General features: G+C 40.8%; 1 protein-coding gene across 1 annotated transcript in view; it reads right to left on the minus strand.

Moving 5' to 3' along the window:
* The window catches only part of CCSER1 (coiled-coil serine rich protein 1), a 2,683,941-nt gene that overhangs the window by 2,127,940 nt on the left and 532,486 nt on the right, over positions 1–23,515 (minus strand). The window lies entirely within an intron of this gene.

Here is a 23,515-nt window from a genome sequence, read left to right on the forward strand (position 1 = left end):
TCAGATCATGTATTAAATAGATGGGTATAAATGGGGAGGCTTGAACAGATATAGCACAGATGACAGAACCCAAGATTAATCTGATTGGCTTGTCTTTTTGCATCATCCAAATTGATTGAAGTCTCCAGCTGGGGAATTGTTGATCACTTGTTTCACTAGGAAAGATTACAACTGAAGAAGGGTACTTACCTGGCCTAGCCATGCGCTCTTACTCTGAGAAGTAGAATGGGAACTACCTATTTTACTGTTATAGTGTCCTTATTTTTCCTACTTTACTTCATTCAGTTTTGGACTTTAGCTACAGGTTAGTGACTTGCTCATTTTGGCATCTAAGAACATCACTGGGCTAGCCAGTCTGATCATCATGTCCTCAACAAATCCTTATCACATCTCCTTACACTAGAAACACCTTTGCTTCACAAAACCATTCACCATCCAACAGCCACCACACCTCTCTTGGTCTGCCCCTGCAACCTTTCTGAACCATCCAACCTCTCCAGTATAACTCAAGGCCGCCACTTTTCCACTCAAACTACAGTTGTATGCATTTCAGCTTTCAAGAAGCCTGAGTGCATTGTGGTCATATCTTCACTTTGCAGGCATCATAATGTAACAAAACTGAATATGTATCTACGTACTGTTTATCTGCATTTTACTGAATGTTTGTTTGCTGAACAAACGATAGGGGTGGTATACAATGCTGAATGTATGGATAGACAATGGTCAAAATATCAACAGTATGCTTCATTGAGACAGATGGATGGGGTTTGAAGGGGGTAAGACTGTTTGTGCATGTTTTGAGAGTTAGAGTTAGGGTCAGGAATAGGTGAAGGGATTGGTTTTGTGCACGTGTGTGTGTGTGTGTGTGTGTGTGTGTGTGTGTGTGTGTGTGTGTGTGTGTGTGTGTGTGTGTGTGTATTTTAGGTTTAGGGTGAAGGTTAACTAAAGGGATAGATATAGTGCTGGTAGCGTGTATTTCGGTGTCCTTAGTAATTGGTGCTATTCCTAACATTGCCCCTTCCCCCACCCTAACCCCACACCTTCCCTTAAAAAAACAAAAAAAACCTTTGTGTAACACTGCCACTATGTGAGGCAAGTGTTATGGGGGGTGGGGTTACTGTGAAGATCAGAAAAGGAAATAATTTTCCTCTCTTGATCTGTAGTAGGGTCAAAATTTAGGGTGTTCAATATTATGTACTTTTAAATTTATTGATGGCAGTATTTGTTTTTTATATACACACACACACACACACACACACACACACATATATATATATATAACAATATATCTGTATATATGTGTGTGTGTGTGTGTGTGTGTGTGTGTGTGTGTGTGTGTATACATGTATATGAATATACACACACATATATATATATATATATATATATATATATATATATATATATATATATATATATATATTTGTATATGTATATATATTTATATGTATATTCTACTTCTCCCTTCATAACCCCTGGTCATACATATCTTGTGGTGAGGTCATGTATCCTCTTGCAGTTGCCTTATGTTTTGAAATAAATAGTAGCCTGGAGTTCTCTTTGGGACCAACTCTCTGACAAACAACTTCAGATGGATGACAGACTATTTGCCCACACCTTACATGATCTGGCATAACTCTGTAAAAGCAAGGGATTAATTCACCCATTTTGTTAAAGCATTTAATCATCTATCCTTGTGTTTCATCTCCCTACCCAGCATATGTACACATGCATGTTTGTATGTATGCATGTTTGTATGTACGTGTGCACGTATTTATTTTTTTATTTATTTATTTTAGCCATCAAGATGTAGTCAGCATGAGGCAAGCCATGAATTCAAGGCAGTCTTGGGAATGTCCTCCCACCATACTTATTTGGAAGTGTCGGGAGTTGAGGCCCCTAAAACATTTCCTTGGGTACATACCTGTCAACTTCTTAGTGCAAGAAATTTGGACAAAGCCATAAATAATTGAGGACAAGAGTCTGAAATCAGGGACAAATTTTAAATATTGCTCTTATGAACATAGAGAGTTGCTAGAATAACAGGCATTACTTTAGCATGCAATTAAGGATATAAAGTCTGAAGCTCAAATGTTTGCCATTATTTAGTGACTTCAATCCTCAATGATTTATCAGAAAGCCACACATTTTATGAGGGAAAGACTAAAAATATAAGGGAAAAATCAGGTCATTTTGTGAAATTCTGGATAATTGAGAGGTGTGATTTGGAAGTTGTAAAAAAATGAGGAAAGTGCATTTCTGATTAGATTTGCAGGGACAAACTTCACAAAAAAGGGACTAGATGAATGTGCTCTCAATATTTAGGACAAGATGTATTTGTCTGTGTACCTGTTATTTTATTGGTACCCTAATTTTCTTTTAGGGAGAGAAATACTTCTAGGCAATTCTTAGAATATTGTGTGTTACTTGCTTATTTGCAACTATGTCAAAATCTAAATTATTAGTGTTTTGCCATGAGAGAGTTAATATTTTGTTCCTCTGTTAATCTATTTATGTTAACTAGTGAGACACCTGCCAATGAGTTATAATACTAAATACTCTTTTCAGTCATAACTAAAAGTAAGATGTATAAACGAACAATTTAAAGAAAATGATGTATACACAAGTAAACCAAAAGGGAACACTGAGCATTAGAATGCACATACATGTAACGATAAATTTAGATTTCATTTTAAGTTAAAATTGAGTCTATATTACAAATCCTATCCTTCTTAGTTTTAAACAATATTTTCTGTCTATCTATCTGAACACATTTATTTTCAATGACAAACAACTTAAAGAAATGTAAGTTGTTATACTGTAGATATATAATGAAACTAATGGTTTCTGAGTGGACCCTCTGCTTATTTCTAAGGATACTGTATGAACTGAAGTACAAAGCTGGCCAGGAGTTTTAAAACCTAGGGAATGGCTTCAGGGTCAGCCATTCTTTTATCATCAAGAAGCACATCTATGAACAAAGGAGTAGCTAGTTATTCTGGTGTCCAGAGCTGTTCCCCAATCCAGCACTCTCCAAAAAAACTTTTCAAAATTAAAAATAATAATAAAAATAAAACCTCTCTCTTTAAATGTAGAAAACTGGTTGCTGCATTTGTAGCAAGCAATTTCTACAGTTTATGTATACATGATGCTAAAATGCTTGTTATAAAAAGAATCATTTTAAACTGTAGCAAACCACTTGCTACATTTGTAGCAAGTAGTTCCTACAGTTTATGCCACAGAAGGAAGACTAAGTGCTTCAGTTCTGAACACAAACACAATGCATGCGTTTGAATGTTAGCAGTTGTTCTTCACTGAAAACCAGTCAGAGTCTGCCAATCACATCCCATTGCAATTTTCAGCAGGGATTGCTGCCCCCTTCACTTCACCCTAGCTAAGCTGCTCTCTGTGAATGCCACTGAATGGGTTTGGACCTAGATTATTTTCAGAATAAGAGATCATATAAACAACACCTGAAACTCAAGGAGCTTAAAGTTCGAGGTCATAGCAAAAAACAAACAAGAACATTTCAAATCACCCCAGATAAAAACATACATGCTAGTTAATTGTTATGTATACATGACAACATGGTATTAACTTGCTCAAAATGCCTTGCTATGTAACATCAGGGTGAGTCATGTGCTTCCCTCTACCCTATAATAAGCAGGGAATGGTGCAACTGACAGAAAGAGACGGTAATGTCTTCTTGTATACTGTAAGGTTTGAATGACAAAAGGGGAGGGATGGTGTATCCTTGTATACTGTGGAGTTGTGAATAACAAAAGGGGAGGGATAATGTACTCTTATGGACTAGTTAGATTCTCCAGTAAAGAAACAATTCCATTTTACATACAACAGTGACACTTATACACGTACAAGGTGCTCCTTCACATGGCAGGCAGCCAGACTGTAACTTAAGTATATTCCAGAATTAATTACAGTACATTGCAAAATGATCCCGTTACACTGTAATTTGTGCTACTGGGGAAAACAACTTTGCTAAGAGCCCTTATTAACCAGAATGCAAACAAAGGCTATACTAATTAAACTTCCTGGTCTGCACAGGCATTAGGCAAAGTGTGCTACATTAAATCAACAAGTATAGCATGTCCTAAAACACTTGCGTATACAAGAAGACAAACACTAGGTCAGTGATAAGTTATCATTGAAACATTAAGGTAAGATGAAGCTGTAACATTATGTTAAAAACTAAAAGGTAGCTATGTGGAAAATAAAACACATGATCAATTGGATTAATTATGTTGTATCAAAGTTTCAAGTCCAGACAAGTCAGTTCATGTAGTTTATAATTTTGTGTGTGTGTGTGTGTGTGTGTGTGTGTGTGTGTGTGTGTGTGTGTGTGTGTGTGTGTGTTTGAGAGAGAGAGAGAGAGAGAGAGAGAGAGAGATGTTGTTTGCCATGCTCTAAATAAAACATCATGCTGTTTGTTTCTGATCCTCTTCTAAAAGGAAAGGCACAACGGTGTATTTTTTCCAAATGTTCCTTAGTGAATTAAACTGTCGTTCAAGTGCTACTCCTTACATTGTGTATAATGAAGAAAAATGATTCAGTCTATGTTAATGGCAGATACTCCTTCAGCCAGTGTCCCTAGACACCTTAGATAATTCTATTCTCTCAGCCTTTTTTTTTTTGCCATTTATCTTTGGAAGGAACAAAGTGTACTTCCCAGTTCTTTTTCTTAGAGTTGAAATGTTGTCATGCACTATATGCATGCTCATTTTGTTAAACTACAATTCTTTGTTCAATTTTCTTGTATAATGTCAAAATAGTAATACTCCAACAAGAAGGGATAGTGCATCCTAAATGAAGCATCTACGTCAAGCCAAAGCCATTTAAGTAAGAATTTATTTGTGTTTCATCTACTTTCACACCCACTCCTTGCTTTATACCATTTAATTAACTGAGCTTATTAAAATAATACAATGGAAATGAAACAAAATCTAGAAAATATAACATGACAACAATATACAATATAACGGGAAAACACAGAGACAGCTAGTGTAATTGAATGAAAACGCTAAGTTTGTGTGTGTGTGTGTGTGTGTGTGTGTGTGTGTGTGTGTGTGTGTGTGTGTGTGTGTGTGTGTGTGTGTGTGTGTGTGTGTGTGTGTGCGTTTGTGTATCTGCATGTAAACTGTAATGATTCACAGACCCACAAGAAGCAGTGCAAACCATTTCCTGCATCCATTTTTTCTCTAATTTTAATTGGTTAATTCCAGTGTGGCATTTAATCTGCTTTTGCATGGATAACGCATAAAAGCACATGGACAGACAATATAAAAGTGAGAGATGGCAGTACTCAGTTCAACACCTTATATATTATTTTTTTTATTTTACATCATTTATTAAGAAGGGAAGTGAACTTATCAATAACAGACCTTTTCAAATATTTTTTTTAACAAAGCTGGAGCACCAAGTGAATATTTTTTCTCAGACTCTTTTTAGACATTACCCTGTGCCGCAAGGACAACAGCAAATGTTACAAGCCATGCGTATTTTAAAGGAACCACTCTACCAGAATTATGTTTTATTTTATTTTATTTCATTTTACTTCTTTGTTTTATCAAGTAGGAAAGTAAGAGGAAATCAAATCAACTGGGAAGACATACACAGAAATAAGAGAAGAAGAGAAAACTTCATATATTCAGGTGGGCATGCCTGAAGTCTGCATAACTGAACTGTGAAACAGAAAACCTTAACCCTTGAGTTACAACGATGATTGTTTATTTCTTCCACTCTGTCCTTGTTTAAAATGTTGTATTGTACTTGTTTGTCAAATAGTGTACTTGATGAACTTGTGCAGTAACCCAGAAGCACTGTTCTTGTTAAATGGCTTGTTCACACTAAAATCCTACATGTAAGTGGAGACCAAAGGAGTCAAACAACACACCACATGATACTGTTCAGAAGCAGCTCAAAGTCTTACATTCATAGGTAGTCACTAAGCATGAAGCCCAGGGACCATTGCGAAGTCTAGCTTAAACTCCCAGGTGCCTTCAATCAATGTCTGATTAAACTATTTGCTCAAGGTCATACAGAAGGCAAATAAGGGCTGAGGGATTTCATCCCTGTACCACAGCCTTAACCTTCAGTCTGCAGGTTTGATTTTGGTCAGAATGAATCAGATTTAACTGATTAATTTGAAGTTACTCTGCTTTCTTTTTCTACATGGTAAAAATGACAGTGATCTGTCTTTCCATCATTAAGGTTCACTACTTAAAGAACACTCTTGGTTTTTACCAAGGAAATTCTGTGTATTATTAATGTTTGCTATATTTACTACAGTCACTATTGCATGTTGCTCGCTTTCCTGTTTAAGAAAGTCAAATCATGGGTGATCTTCTTGCAGTGTATGAAGTAATCTGTGCTTTGTAAATATTCCTAACAGCCTAATCACACCACCATTTCTCCTTTATTAATAAGGATCTTTGCATCAAGTACAGTAGCCTCATTTAGCAAATTTCAGCAAAATGCAGAGAAACATAACACAAAAGGTAAGAAACACCTGTGCAGACCAAGTCAATTGTCAGTTCCTTAAAAAGAAAGAACATTTATAAAATTTGAAGGAGAGACTGCAAATATAATGAGCTAAATACCTCCTACTAAAAATATGTTGGTTATAGGTTCATAGGTTCATAGGTTCATACTAGGCTATCTGCCCGAGGGCATTTATAAGCCTAGCCATAGTTTTGTGGCTTACGCCACCCCTTAGTTTGGAGAAACTAAGCCCATTATTTAGCTGTGCCTCTGTCGAGCAGTGACACTGAGGTAACCCCTGGGGTGTATCTGCGATCTCCCATCCATTGGTCAAGATTCCTCTTGAACAAGGCCAGCGAGGTGCTCTGCCTCACATAAACCGGGATTTTGTTCCACAGCATAGGGAGTCTTTGGGTGATGAATCTATCCCTCCAGCACGTCCTATTAATAACCGTGTCGAGGTTTAAGTCACCTGCCCTTGTGGCTCTGAGGGATCTAGATTTTTTGAGATGAAGCATATTCATCAAATCTGGGTTTGACATGGCCTTGTATGTCAGGCATAGGTCACCTCTGAGTAAGCGGTACGCAACTGAATATAACTGGAGTTCTTTCAGTCGTGCAGCATAAGACAGATTTTTGAGACCCTTTATCCTTTTGGTGAGGAACTTTTGTGGCCTCTCCAGCTGCTGCAAGTGTCGGGTCAGATACACTCCGAATGGGGCATTGTACTCGATCATTGGTCTGATGAGTGATGAGTATAGGGAGACTATGACTTCCCTTGATCTAGATGTGAATCCCTTCATGATAAGGTGGGCAATGTAGAAGGTCTTCCTAACTACTTTAGCAATATGAGGGTCGAATGACAGGCTACTGTCAACCTGGGTTCCCAGGTCCCTAATAACTTCTTCTGTGTTCAGGGGATTGCCACCTATATGGTAGCTAGGGGTAACCTTATTTTTCCCGAAGGGTATGACTATGCATTTCTTGGCATTTAACTTGAGGCCATGGCTCTGGCACCAGTTATCTGTTTCTGTGAGACCCTTCTGAAGGATATCTGTGTTGGATGTGTTCTCAACTACGGCGCCCAGTTTGCAGTCATCTGCGAACTTTGTCAGCCATAACCCTCCTGTGTTTGCTTGTACTTCAGAAAAGTAGATGCCAAACAAGAGTGGGCCCAGGACTGAGCCCTGTGGGACACCACTTGTGACAGGCTTTGAGTCTGACATGGCGCCAGCAACTCTGACCCTGTGGGTTCTGTCACTCAGCCAGTTTGCAACCCATCTTGTAATGTATGGGTTTACATTTAAGTTGATGAGTTTTTCAATGATACCCGAGTGGGGTATTGTATCGAAGCCTTCGCCAGGTCTAGGTAGGCTGTATGGACTGCCTTTCCCTCGTCAATGGCCTTGGTGACTGTTTCAAAAAAGGCAACCAAGTTTAAAAGGCATGATCTGCCTTTGACAAAGCCAAACTGGGTTGGATCCAAAGTCTGCAAATTCCCTATGTCTTGATTTATGAGATCCATTATGATCCTTTCCATGGCTTTGCAGATCAGGCTTGTCAAGCTAATGGGACGGTAATTTTCAGGGTCGCTGGAGGCACCGCCTTTGTGGAGTGGGACCACAGTCGCTGTGCGCCACTCCCTGGGTACGTATCCGGAGGTGAGACTAAGATTAAACAGCTGTCCTATCTGTGGGTTTAATTCCTCGTTGAGTTCATGGAGCACACAGCCGGGGACACCATCAGGTCCCATGGATGCTGTGTTCTTTGCCTTGGAGAGAGCAGTTCTCACCTGAGCATTTGAGATGTTTGGGAGGCTACAATCATTTGGTATAGATATCTCTTCTTTAGGCGGGGAGGGTGGGGAGAAGTTTGCACTGAACCTGTCAGCCAGTATGTTGGCAATGTCTGTAGGATCAGTAATCTTCACATCATTTTGAACTAATTCTGAGCATATCTGGGAGTTTCCTCCTAGGTTTCTGACATAGCTAAAGAATGTTTTATGGTTGTCTTTAGAGTCCTTAGCTATTTTTTTCTCAAAATTAGCTTTGGATGATTTTATGAGAGCTCTTAGCTTTTTACTTATAGTGATCAGCGGTGTCTTACCTTTTAAGGATTTTGCTCTATCTTATAGTAGCTTTCTCCTTTTATTGTAGAGTTTGTTTATGGCTGGGGTCCACCAGACTGGATGCTTGCCTTTGGTACAAAGAGTCTTTGTTTTGCTTGGGATTGCCTGATCCATGCAGCCCTGCAGGTGCTGGTAGAAGGCATTTGTAAGTGATTCAGCGGTTTGAGTAATGTTAACCGCCGGCTCAGGGGCCTTAAAGGAGACCACACTAGTCTTTAGAAGTGTGAAGTCGGCTTTCGAGAAGTTCTTTACTGTGGTCTTTTTCATTTGGGGTGGGGGCGGGATGAGGACCTCCAGTGAGATTAGTTTGTGATCAGATCTCACCAGTGAGGGGTATACTTTTGGTGTTGAACATTGTGCTCCCATGTTCATGATGATGAGATCAAGTATGTTCTCTCCTCTTGTGGGGATGGTGACTAGTTGTTCCATGGCATTTGAGTTTATGAATTCCAGGAACTTTTGGGCTAGAGTGTTTGGGCTTGAGTAGTGTTCCCAGTCTATATTAGGGTAGTTGAAGTCACCTAGTATGATGGTGTTCGGAGATACATTTATCCCCTCCAGTGTTTTCAGGAAAGCCATGTGAGGTTCCTGAGTTTGCGAGGGTGGCCTGTAACATGCTACAATTTGCATAGCAGTCTTGCCTATGGTTAATTGCACCTGGATGGTTTCTGATGCATCGTGCGATGCCACCAATCTTGAGGTGTGGGTGTCCTTGATGAATATGGATACCCCTCCTCCTTTCTTGGTATTGTCCGGGTTTTGTGGCTGGAACGCATGATATGAGGTAAAACCTGATAGTGCTGGGGTGCTCTCAGGAGCCTTGAACCAGGTTTCTGTCACAGCACAGACATCAATATTCTCCATACTGAGAAGGGTCTCGAGTGCGTGCATCTTGAGGTTGAGACTTCTGGCATTGAGCAGCATTACCCTTAGTTTTTTTTCTTTGTTTTGTTCTAGGGTGGTAGGTTTTGAATTTGAGCCTTGCCTAAAAAAGGCACTATGGGGGTGGCAAGAGCCTTTGCCAAAATCCGGAATCCCAGGGGTGACAAGTGCAAGCCGTCCCTTGTGAAGCAGCGTGGCTTGTCCAGCATGTCATCCCAGGCAGACAGACATTGGATCCCCTTTGAATGACACCAGAGTTTAAGCCAATTGTTAAAACTGATCATCTTATCTCTGTATTGTGGCATCATTCTTGGTGAAGGTAGGATACTGCTCAAGGTCAGGGTCATACCTGCCTGGGCTACATAATCAAAGAGCTCCTCTATGTCTCTTTTCATGTAGTCCAGGGAGGTACGTCTCAGGTCGTTTACACCAGCGTGGACAATGATTGAGTCGACTTGTACCTGCTGTTGAGAGACCTGAGTGCATGCGTTATGTGGCGGATTCTAGCACCTGACAGGCAGCTTACTGTGACCTTCTCCTTACTCAGTCTGGTGAGCGGGACGTCAGTGTGTCTGACTATGGAGTCACCAATGACTAGTGTGTCTGGCATAGTGTTTGGCCTTAAGGGCTGTGACTGCTTGACACTCTGACTGTGTGGTCTATGTGATGCAGGTGTTGTGTTCTGAGGTGGTAGCTGTTTGGGTGTCTGCTTTGGTGGCCTCTGCTGTTTTGGTAGATTTTTGATCAGAGCCTCCGAGTATGTCTTTGTTTGTTTATGTGTATGATTTGAGGTTGTGATGGTTTTATGTGAGACTGGGTCTATAGTATGTGTGGTTACCTTTCCTCCTGTCTGGTCTTGCCAGTCCTATGTTGAGAGAGTTCAGCCTCCAGTTTGGCCGTATAGTTGCATCTCTCGCATGTATTTGTGTTTTGTGGGAGGAGGAGAGGGTTGTCTGTGTACATGAGGCAATTGTAACATTGCCTCAATAATCCCAGGTTCACCAGCTGAGCAGGAGAGGATATTAGCAACTGATCCCTCGACATGCTAGAAGGAATAGACAGAAAAACTTAAAAAAAGGTTTTGGGGATGTGGGTGACCAAGAAATGGGGTTTGCTTTTTTTGGGGTACTTTCTATAACAAGAGTGCTGTATCGAGGTGATAAGTACTGTAGGAGCAAGTGCTTAGCTATACGGATAGAGAATAGTCTACTTGGGTGTCAAGTAGAGATAATTTATAGTTGGAGGATACACTAAATAGAACAGCAGTACACTTTGAGGAAGGTAGTTTTAAGGGAAAATTTGAAGAGTGAACTTTAGGTAGCCCTAATAGTTTAAATCTGCTTAACCGGCGCTGCCCTAGTGTGCAACGGTAGCAGCTCCGTGCTAAATCGCGCTAAAGCGCGCTAACGCGTGCTTTATAGCAGGGGGCTGGAAAAAACAGGAAATGACCGAAAAAGGCCAACAAATTACAAGTTGCTGCTTCTAACCACTCCTCTGAGGACAAACAAGCAGCTCAGTACTCCCACCTCCCACTGGTGAGTAAAGAAACTACCTCTGGCCACACAAGAAAATGGAGGAACACAGAAACCAAATACAAAGCCCAGGGATCAGCAAAATCTGATCACAGCTGATGAAACATTTGTCAACACATTTCGAAAGGCTTATAGGTTCATAGGTTAATACTAAGCTTACAACTGGGGAGCCATTGAGAAGCTTAGCTACATTACCCTTGACATGACAAGAACAGGACAAGTTTCCTCTGAAAAGAAAATCACTTGCACTAAAACCAGATATGAATTTGGATCTATCCATCGAACCACATTATGATTGCTATTATTATTACACAATTACATTATTATGTAATTATTATATATACAATTCTTGTATCTTTTTGGAAGTCATTTCCCTGGGGAACTATCAAACTGACAATGCACCCCTAAGGGCTGACCCAGTTGTTCAGGGTCTGGGAACTTGTGCGGACAGTGACCTACCTTTTGACCAACATGTGTCCATTGTTCTTAGAAGTATAGCTGTTTCACCCAGTGCCCTTAGCCAGTACTATGGGGTCACCCCAACCTATCGGCTCTTCAAGTGAGGAACAAAAAACCCTCTTCACTGCAATAACCTGATCACTATATTGTAAGATCTACACCCACCCTCCAGCTCTTCCACTGAAGAGCAAAACAAAAAAAGGGATGTTCCTTCTACTGGCACATCAATCAGGTGGTCAGATGCCTGGCATATGCCCCTGCTCCTCCTGCTCCAACCATTCAGGCCCTTGCAGATGAATTTAGTGCATACCAGCAAATCAAGTGGCAACAAAAATACTAGGGATCTATACCTCTTCTGTTACATCAACAGAGCAGTTTGGAGGGACTGGTATATCTCACATAGGGTACTGCTACCCTGGAACAGACTCCCCATTCACATAAAACAAAGCTCATCCCTGTCCATATTCAAGCACAACTTGTATCTATGGATGGGAAAGAGAAAATGTTCCCCAGGACTGCCCCCTGTACTACCCTAAATGCTTTCTCCCATGCATGAGTGCCTTCACATAATCTGTGGTATGATCCCAGTTATTCTCATTAGAGATAACATATAATTATCAACCATGGGATGGGTAAGGTTAGTCTCTAACCAAATGGAATAGGTTAATTCAAGCAGAAAAAGGCAAATTGGCTAGGCTTAAAATGGACGACAAGAGCCTAGTACTTACCTATGAACCTATGAACTGAGGGTGACTGTAAGGTATCCAAGAATGTACACCAACTGATGTGTAAAAAGAGATAGTTTTAAAGATGGAAAATGTGCTGAGTTAAAAAATGCTTTACAGGTGTGGTTAATCTTACAGGCAGATGTTTTGGTGTTTATTAGACTTTTCTTCTGTGAAGGCAGAAAACATCAAAAAGCACACAAGGTTTCAAAAAACAAAACACTAAGCAAAGGTCACTTCCTAAGAGCTTGTATGAAACAACGTAAAGGGACAGGAATTTTAACCTGTTTGGTATCTTAAGTGGCTTAAACTGAAAATTTTAGTTAGGAATCTTATAGGTCCATTGGTATATACTAGGCTAATGGCATCCAGGGCCTTTATAAGCCTAGCCATGCAACCCAACCCAATTGTGTCCCTGTGTATCACTGGGGTATATTTGGAGGGATATGTTACTTAAGATGTTTTTAGAGGTTATGGAGAGGGATGTGTTCATTTGGGCATTACTGTCTGCGTCTTTCCCTATCAGAGACATGACGGCCAGACCTGGAGTGAATTTCCAATTTCCCTTTCATTTGTCAAGGTAACACTTAAATAGTATTAAGGATGAGCTCTGCTCACATGGATGGGGAGCTTTTTCCAGAGTATGAGGATCCTGTAAGACACATGTAAATCACCAGCATGTCTTATTTATGTCACAAGGAGAGTTTAAATCCTTGGATCTAGTGGTTTTGATGTTGTTCATGTTATCAGATGTGTAAAAGTTCCATTAGAGTTAGATCCAAGAATGCCTTGTATGCCAGACATAGACTGCCTCTCAGTAACTTGTAGGAGACAGATGACAAAGACAGGGTTTTAAGGTGATCTGTATAGGGCAAGGACAAGGCTGTCTGGTGAGGTGCAGGTTGATGGGGGATGAATAAAGTGGCACTATGACTTCCTTGGACCTGAATGCCATGCCTTTACTTATAAGTTGGGCGACATACAATGATTTTCTTACTACCTTGGTCATATGTTGCCCAAAGGCCAGATTAGAGTCTACATATGTTCCCAGATGTATGGCTACCTGGTCACCTCTTTGGGGTGTATTATTAATGGTGTAATTAGCCTTTGATGCAATTTCTCCAGAAGGCATTATAATGCATTTCTTGGCATTGAGTTGTAATCTGTGACTTTGGCACCAGTCATTTGTCTGTGTTGCACCCTCTTGTAAGCTATTGTGTCATGGGGAGATTCCATGATAGCTCCCAGCCTGTAGTCATCTGCAAACTTGGTCAGCCAAAGGCCCTTGACATTAGTCTTCACCTGCAAGAAGTAGATGCTAAATAGGAGCAGTCCCAGCATGGAGCTCTGAGGTACCCCTCTGGTGACTGGTCTCTTAGTGGAAGTGGTTTTACCAATCCTGACTTCCTGGGTCCTGTCTGCGAACCAGCTGGCAATCCAGCAAGTTATGTAGGGGTTTATGCCAGTTTGCTGAGTTTGTCAACTATACCCGAGTGGGGTATTGTATCAAATGCCTTAAGTAGGTCCAGGTACAGGTACATGGGATGCACCATTTTCCCTTCATATACTGCTTTGTTGTCCTTCTCAAAGAAGTCCACCAGGTTGAGTAACCATAACCTTCCCTTGATAAAGCCAAACTAGGTTCAGTTCAGTATCTGAAGGTTGTTTATGTCTCTGTTGGTCATTTTCATGATAATTCATTCCATGGCTTTGCATATTACACTAGTCAGACTAATAGGTTTGCAGTTTCTGGTGTTAGTTGATGGTTCACACTTGTGAAATAAGACAACCATTGCAGTCCTCCATTCTCATGATACTAAGCCTGTTTTGAGGTTGTACAAGATATTTAGATAGTTACATTGCAAATGGATTACTGCATTCGAACAATATTTTTGTGGCAAATGACAGCTACAATAATCAAATGATGTTCATCTTGTTGAAAATACTATAGCACAACACATACCATGTAATGTAATTTGATAGCACTAAAACCACTAACTAATGAGTGAACAGGCAATGAATATTTTACACAGGTACTTATCACCTAAGTCAATAATGTTATCTAAAATAGTCCAAGTCTGTAAACAGTACTGGTACAAAGGCAACTGTCTGCATGTATGTGGTTAAAGAGTGTTATAAGAGTACTGATATATAAAGAATATGTAAATGTTAAGAGCAACAGACAAGTCTGAGATTTAAAAGAGTGCAAATTATACAAAGGATTAGCTCTCTATATATCTAATCTCCAAGAATGAACTAAATGTAGCCCATGTAGCCCATCCACTGGCAAGGTATAAACCAAAATAAATCATCTGAACCAAAACACAGTTTTAAGTTTCAATGGGGAAAGCCAGCCACCTTCTCTATGTACATACTATTGCTATCATGTTTTACCTCTGTAGTAGCCCTTACCCCTGAAGTAAGGGTATGCAAACACTGGACAAATCTTAGCCTCAGTGACTAGATCTCAATAGGAAAAAACTTTTCTTCAAATACTAACTCACAAAAAGAGTAATTTACATGTGAAATAACAAATGGTTTTCAAGAAAGTAATAGAGACATCGCTAGCAAGGGAAAATGCACAAATGAAGTATCATTCTTGTAAAATAACTAAACACCAAGCTCACTGTGTACAGAATGGCATACAGCTATACCAACTAATTCTGTACAAATTAAAAATACTCCAGATAACTGCTTAGTTTTTATAAATACATAAACAACATGATAAAATATCGGTAAAAAAAGAGGTAAGGAAAAAACTTGAAAAGATTGAAAAGGTGAAAGTGGAACAATAAGAAAAAATACTACACTGTTAGAAACTCCTTGTGTTCTGACTGAAGAGTGCTGTCAAACAATCTGGAAATATAATCGTTGATACGTATAATTCTTGGCACTTTAACTTTTCAGAGTTTTGCAATGTCTTATTTTTTTGCCTGATTGAATTATTTCATATATTTGCTGACTGAATTATTTTATATATTTGCTGGCATTGTTTTTTTGCCTCTGATCTCTTCTGAAACTGGTTAGTTGGTGGCTTTGCAGTTGCCCGCCCCTACTGTTTTGATCTGGGACACTCCCCCCAGTCTAGTGTTCATCTACCTAATACAGAGAGAACATTTGAGAAGGCCAACCCACTTAGGTTCTTAACCTTGAATTATATTCTGTTCCTCCTTCCTCCCCTGGCACTTTACTAACAAAAAAATAATCTTGTGTTCTGACTGAGTGCTGAGTGTGCTTCTTAGCTGATAAGTATATTTTTTGGCAGTTATTAACTGTTCAGAGTTAAATAAAATAACAATTGAATTTAGTTCAGAATACATTTCAAATAAATTGCATTTATTTAAACTGTATTTGCTTTAATACTGCTACACACTCAAGTGTGCTAGCTTGTACTGCAATTTAATTGTTTTTAGTGCTGTTTTAGTGGCTTTCTGAAAAAAAAATTAAGCTTGTTACCTGCCTTTACTGTAACTAGTCTAGTCAAGATACAGATTTGCTGTATCCAGGACTGTTGATAAGCTTCTGAGCCCCCCAAGCCTTTTTGTGTTGGAAGGAAGCCTTTTAGCTTATCAGTGGAAGTGATAAGCACTAGGCAGCCTATCTACTACAAGAGGGGTGGCTTTTGGCCCATAAATTGTAGTTTATTGGCTGTTTGGGCAGTTTTTCCATCTCTTTCAACTTTCTTATTTAAAAGCCCACATTTGTGCTTGTTTCCCACCTTTCCTGTAACTAGTCTAGTCCAGATACAGATTTTCTGTATCCGGAACTGTTGGTAATCTTCTGAGCCCCCAAGCCTTTCTGTGTTAGAGGGAAGCCTTCTAGCTTATCCGTGGGAGTGGCAAGCACTAGGTAGCCTATCTACCACAAGAGGAGTGGTTTCTGGCCCAGAAATTGTAGTTATTGGCCTTTTGGGCAGTTTTTCCATCTCTTTCAACTTTCTGGTTTAAAAGCCCACATTTGCGCTTGTCCCCTGTCTTTCCTGTAACTAGTCTAGTCCAGGTATAGATTTGCTGTATCCAGGACGGTTTATAAGCCTCTGAGCCCCCAAGCCTTTCTGTGTTGGACGGAAGCCTTCTAGCTTATCAGTGGGAGTGGTAAGCACTAGGTACCCTATCTACCACAGGAGGAGTGGTTTCTGGCCCAGAAATTGTAGCTTATTGGCCATTTGGGCAGTTTTTCCATCTCTTCCAACTTTCTGGTTTAAACGCCCATGCTTGTGCTTGTTTCCCACCTTTCCTGCAACCAGTCTAGTTCAAGTACAGATTTGTTGTATCCAGGACTGTTTATAAGCTTCTGAGCCCCCCAGGCCTTTCTGTGTTGGACGGAAGCCTTCTAGTTTATCAGTGGGAGTGGTAAGCACTAGGTAGCCTATCTACCACAGGAGGAGTGGTTTCTGGCCCAGAAATTGTAGCTTATTGGCCATTTGGGCAGCTTTTTCCATCTCTTTCAACTTTCTGGTTTAAAAGTCCACATCTGTGCTTCTTTCCCACCTTTCCTGTAACTAGTCTAGTCCAGATACAGATTTGCTGTATCCAGGAATGTTTGTAAGCTTCTGAGTGGTGCCAAAGTCTGCTCTTGAATTTTTCCCTTAGATCTACTAGTTCTCTCCTCTTCTGCACTTTTGCTAGCTTATTAGTTTAACACTTTACCAGATTTCTTGTAGCAATTATTGTAGCACACAAAAGTCTACCAGCACTAAAAGTTCTAAAGGAAACAGCTCCATATTTATTAATGCCCACCCATCCAGGCATGTCTAAAGGTCGGTTTCCTGTGTTTCCTCCTATTAACCTGGTGAACGTGGGCATCCTGAGGCAATGTAGCAACTGCCTCATGTACACTGACAACCCTCTCCTCTTACCTTTCAATACTCAGGCTTGTGAGAGATGCACTTTTATATCCAAACTGGAAGCTAGGCACTCTCCAGCCAAGATCGAAATAGCTGGTCAAGAGGAGAAGGTCAACACTTGCTCCACACCACATGGAACACATAGCCCTCCAGAACACACACCAGCACTGTCTTCATATAAAAACACAAACCACACACCCACCTTCATGAAGGCTCTCAATAAAAATCTACCCAAACAGCAGAGACCTCCAAAGCAGAAACTCACCTGACCACCAAAACACAACACTAATCACGAGACACATAACTCTCCTAAACAATGTGCCACTCAACCAAAGCCCCTAAGGCAAAACAGCATGTCCAATACACTAGTCATAGGTGACTCAATAGTGAGGCACACTGATGTCCCACTCACTAATTTGAATAAGGAGAAAACAGTCAGCTGCCTGCCAGGAGCCAGGATCCACCACATAATGCACGCACTCAGGTCCCTCAAAAATAGGTACAAATATTGTCATTGTACATGTGGGTGTGAATGACCTGAGACGTACCTCCCTGGACTACATGAAAAGAGACATGGAGGAGCTCTTGGATTATGTAGCCCAGGCTGGTATGAACCTAGACCTGAGCAACATCCTACTATCACCCAGAAGGTTACCACAGTACAAGCAGAAAATGATTGATTTCAACAACTGGCTAAGTTTCTGGTGTCATTCTAAGGGAATCCAGTATCAGTCTACCTGGGATGACATGACTGACAGACCTCGATACTTTGCCAGAGATGGCCTGCATCTGTCACCCCTGGGATTCCAGATAATAGCCAAGGCTCTTGCAACCCCTATAGTGTCTTTTTTAGGTGGTGTTCCAAAGACCAAATTACCACTGTAACATCTACAAGCAAATGCAATCGGAAAGTCATGCTACTCATTGCTATTAGTCTAAATCTCAAAATGCACTTGCATGAAGCACTCCTTAAAATGGAGAACATCGACATTTGTGCTGTAACAGAGAGCTGGTTCAAGGCAGCAGAAAGCACTCCTGCACTACCAGGCTTTAACTCATTCCACACCTTTCAGCCCCAGAACTTGGACCAAAGCTCCAAAGGTGGTGGTGTTTCCATATTCATAAAGACTGCGCACACCTCCAGACTGGTAGCCCAACATAATGCATCTGAGATACTGCAAGTGCAGCTAACATTGGGTAAGGCAGCGATTCAGGTTGTAGCCTTCTATAGGTCCCCAACCATGTCCCAAGACTCACACTCCATGCTCCTAAGCACCCTGGAGAATATTAGGGTCCAACCTAACACTCTCGTACTGGGCAACATCAACTTCCCCTCCATTAACTGAGAAAACTACTCATGTACAAATACACTTGCCCAATGTTTTTTGGAATTAATTAATTCCAATACTCTGGAACAGCTCGTTCTTACCCCCACTAGAGGTATCAACATTCTTGACCTGGTCATTACTAGCATGAACAACCATTGCTCTCCACCAAAAGTCAACTCCTCCCTGGTTAGATCCACCCATAAACTAATCATCTTGGAAATCCACATCCATCTCATCCCCCACAAAGGTAAACACCATGAAAAATTTCTCCAAAGCTAACTTTGGGCTCCTTAAAACAGAGGTGGCTAACTTCACGGCACCCATGCAAATGGGGAATAGTTGCATGACCACCGAATCAAATCATACAACAATGCACTGTACAAACATGTACACAAATGCATGGATCTCGGCATACCCAATAGAACCAAGATGCGCTCCTCAAAAAAAAGGAAGCCAATCTGGTGGTCCCCTGCCATAAACAAACTCTACAACAGAAGGAGGAAACTGATGTGGAATAAGGCGAAGTCCCAAGAGTGGAAAAACTCCCTTATCAGCCTCAACAAAATGTTGAGATCCCTCATCAAATCCTCTAAAGCTCGCTATATAAACAGAATTGCAGCAGAAAGTAAAGACAACCACAAGGCCTTCTATAGTTATGTAAAGAATCTCCATGGCAAAACCCAGATTTGCTCTGAGCTACTGCACAATGGTATCTCCTACACTGAGCCAACAGATATTGTTAGTATACTGGCCTACATATTCAGTGCTAACTTTACCCTTACCCCCAAAGGACCACTCACAATACCAGTAGATTGCCAGGCACCCAGTATTACTGCTGCACAAGTTAAAATAGAACTGTCCAAGGCCAAGAATACAGCTTCTATGGGACCTGACATTATCCCTGACTGTGTTCTACATGAATTACATAGTGAACTGGGACCTTACCTCTGTGTCCTGTTCAATCACGGCCTCACCTCAGGCTTTGTTCCTATTGAATGGTGCACTGCTACAATCATCCCTCTCCACAAAGGAGGAGCAACTACAGACCCCAGGAATTTTCACCCAATTAGCCTAACGAGTCTGATATTGATATGTAAGCTATGGAACGCATCATCATGGACCTAATAAACAAGGATATAGGGAATCTCCAAACTCTGGATCCTAAACAGTTTGGTTTTGTGAAGGGAAGATCATGCCTGCTCAACTTGGTCGACTTCTTTGAGTCAGTCACCAGAGCTGTTGATGAAAGCAAGGTGGTTCATACAGCCTACTTTGATCTGGCCAAGGCCTTTGATACCATTTCCCACTCAGGAATCATGGAAAAACTTACTAAGCTAGCCATTATCCCCTATATCACTATGTGGGTTGCAAACTGGCTCACAGATAGTGCCCATAGTGTGAAAGTAGGTGACTCCAAGTCAGACTGCTGACCAATCACGAGTGGAGTCCCACAGGGTTTGGTCCTGGGTCCTCTCCTGTTTGGTATCTACTTCTCTGAAGTCCAGGCCAACATGAAGGGACTCTGGCTGACAAAGTTCACAGATGATTGCAAGTTGGGAGCTACTATTAATTCCCCAAGTGATGTTGACATCCTACAGAAAGCCCTCAATGACACCAACGACTGGTGTCAGCACCATGGTCTTAAGCTCAATGCCAAAAAAATGTGTCGTCATCCCCCTTGGGAAAAACCCGGTTCCCTTGAATTACCACATTGATGGTAGTCCACTAAACACAAAAGGTGTTATAAGAGATCTGGGAACACAGGTTGACAGCAACCTCTCTTTTGACCACCATGTTGCCACTGTGGTCAAAATGTCTTTCTGTGTGGCACATCTCATTACTAAGGGATTTGCATCCAGGAAGAAAGAGGTCATTGTCTCCCTCTACTCTTCCCTCATTAGGCCAGTCATCGAGTACAATGCCTCATTTGGCATGTACCTCACTAGATACCTGCAGCAACTGGAGAGGTCACAAGAGTACCTCACAAAGAGGATCCTAGGCCTTAAGCACTTGTCCTATATGGACAGACTAAAAAAAACTCCAAATATTCTCTGTCTCATATTGCCTACTTAGAGGTGATCTCTGCTTGACTTACAAAGCCATGTCTGACCAAGCTCTGTTAGAAATGCTACATCTAAAGAAATTCCAATCCCTCTGTACCACACGCTCCAGAGACCTCAACCTCATTACCACAATTAACAGAACATGTTGGAGGGACAGGTTCATAACCCAGAGACTGCCCATGCTATGGAATAGACTTCCCTTACATGTCAAGCAGAGCACCTCACTCGCCCTCTTCAAGAGAAATCTTGACGAGTGGATGGGAAATAGAAAATTCACCCCGGGATCACTCCAGTGGCTCTACTTGACAGAGGCACTAGGAACTAAGGTCGGGTGGCACAATGCCAGGGTAATCCTATGGGCTAGGCTTGTAAGGGCTCCAGGGCCATTAGCCTAGTACACACTTATTAACCTATGAAATATTAATATAAGCTAGTTTGGAACAATTTAGGTAGCATACACAGTAGAAAAGAAGTTATACCTTTGAGCTTGCAATCTCTGTAAATTAACAGACCAATAACAAAAGTGGTCTTAACTTGTAAACTTACAATATATAACAATCAATGATTCCATTTAATATGGCTGCAATTTACGTTGATGAATTGTCAGTTGGTTGACAGAAGGAAGTGCTTGGGAGATTCATAGAAAAATCACTTTTCTGAGTGCTAAAGGGATCATAAGGAGAAAAAGATCAAATTCTTTCACGTAAAGTAAGTTTGGGGGTTGGGTTTTTAACAATGGATTTTTTAAATATACTGAACATTATAGTACTAGGGTGGGATTTTGTGTTTGTGTACTGATGTGTGTGATGTGTGTCAGAGCATCTTGTGTAGTAGTAGTGTTATGTAAATGTTTTTTTCCCCTAAGGTAAGGTGCAATGCTGGGGTTAGGAAGCAGGTGCATGGATACGTTTGACACCATACCTCTTAGCCATCCCGAATTTCCTAAGTGTACTCGTTTTTTCTCCGGTGTCCCGATTTATCTGTTAAAATTCCTATACTTTTCAAATTCTGCAGTAAAGAGACCTCTGTTTTTGGCTTATGACAACTTAGCCACTCTGAACGTCTCTTTACTGCACCTAATTAGCAAGCTACCAGCTGGCTTCCTGTTCTGTTACTGGCTGATTATGGCAATTTCCTATTTAGTGCCACTGGACTACATAATATATGTCAGTGGACCTGAGAAGCATGTTTTCTTCAATTAGGTCAGTTTAGGTCACATAGTAACTGGTGTAGGAAAAACAATAGTCTGTTTGTTTTGCATTGAGAGAGAGAGAGAGAGAGAGAGAGAGAGAGAGAGAGAGAGAGAGGAGGTCTGTTCTACTGTTTGTCATGGAGAAGAAATTAGTTTTCGTATTTGCAACTGTTCCTGTCCAAACTATAGTGCCCTAAGCTGAAGAAAGAATATTTGGGTGCTCCAGATGGTGACTGCTCCTGTTTGTCTGCCGTCAACATCACTGGAAGAAGGAAGGACCATAGACTTTAGCAGCAAGATTTGTTATAGATGACTTGGACAAATTATTTGCTCACAAGAAATCCGAGGTCGTTGGAGTCACCCAGAAGATTTAAGGATTACTTCTCATTTTCTTTTTATGGTTTTTCTTTTCTTATTATGTGGCACATAATGACATTTGTGTTGTTGATGCTTACACTGCAGTCACTGATAAATGAGATGCCACAGTTCATAACTTGAACATGCATGTTGATAATGCAACACCTGTTATTCTATAAAATACTGACAGCAAAATTAAAAAGCTGTCCCTAATTCTGGTCCTTTCCCTCTCAAATATTTTTGGCTTTATTTAGAATTCCACAGCATTATTTGCAGAAATTGACTTTCCTTACCAAAATGATCAAATTGAATAACAACTTTACTCTAACATTCTGAGTCTGACCATGTGGAAATTAAGCTGTAGTCAGTAGTCTGTGTAGGCCCGCAATACTGAATGTAAAGTGCATTGCATGTATTGCATCTATATTAAGTGTATCTCTTCTGAGAAAAGCATCTGTGCGTAAAAATTAACTGTTTGGATGTGAGGGTGTGGGCTGACTGCGCCATGAATTTTATATAGCCATCTGAAAATATGAATATTTCTGTATTGTGACTTTGTATGTGATGTTTGTGTGTGGGTATATGATGCTATCTTTAATAAAAAAATGAAGGCCTGTCCTTATGTAACTGAACTTATGTAGACATGTACATTAATGTGCTAGTTTGAATATTCATATCTTATAGGTTCATTAGGTGTCATACTATCTATCCTGCCCTAGGGCATATATAAGCCTAGCCAAAGTTTTTGTGGTTTTTCACCACCCTTAAGTTTTGAAGGATACTATGCCCATTATTTTGCCATTTTTGAGGTGGACCACATTCATTAATTCGTTGACATGGCCTTGTATGTCAGGCACACAGGTCACCCTGAGAGCACGGGGTATGCGACTGAATAGAGCTGATACATTGGGGGGCATCGGGTACTCAATCTCTGTCTGATGGTGTGATGAGTGAGGGAACAATGACCTCCTCCCTTGATCTAGATGTGATCATTTCATGATCAGGTGGGCAATGTAGAAAGGTCTTCCTAACTACTTTGGCAACATGAGTGTCAAATGAAAGGTTACTGTCAACCTGGGTCCCCAGATCCCTGATAACCTCTTCGTGCTTAGTGATTTGCACCTATATGGTAGCTAGGGGGGTAACTTGTTTTCCCGAAGGGTATGACCTTTGCACCAAGTTATCCATTTCTATGAGACCCTTCTGAAGGATATCTGTGTCTGATGTTTTCAACTAAGAGCGCCCAGTTTGCATGCATCTGCAAAACTGTGTCCATAATCCTCCTTGTGTTTGCCTGTACTTTTGAAAGTAGATGCGTAACAAGAGGGGCCCAGGCTGGTGAGTTTTTCAATGATACCGGGGGGAGTATTGTGTGCGCTTTTGCAAGGTCAAGGTAGGCTGTGTGGACTGCCTTGCCCTCATCAATGGTTTAAAGAACACGATCTGCCCTTGACAATGGATCCAATGTCTGTATGTCCCCTATGTCTTTATTTATGAGTTCCATT

The sequence above is a fragment of the Protopterus annectens genome, chromosome 2.part0 (genome assembly GCF_019279795.1).
Source record: "Protopterus annectens isolate FY-2018-M chromosome 2.part0, PAN1.0, whole genome shotgun sequence".
In the NCBI taxonomy this organism is placed as follows: Eukaryota; Metazoa; Chordata; order Ceratodontiformes; family Protopteridae; genus Protopterus; species Protopterus annectens.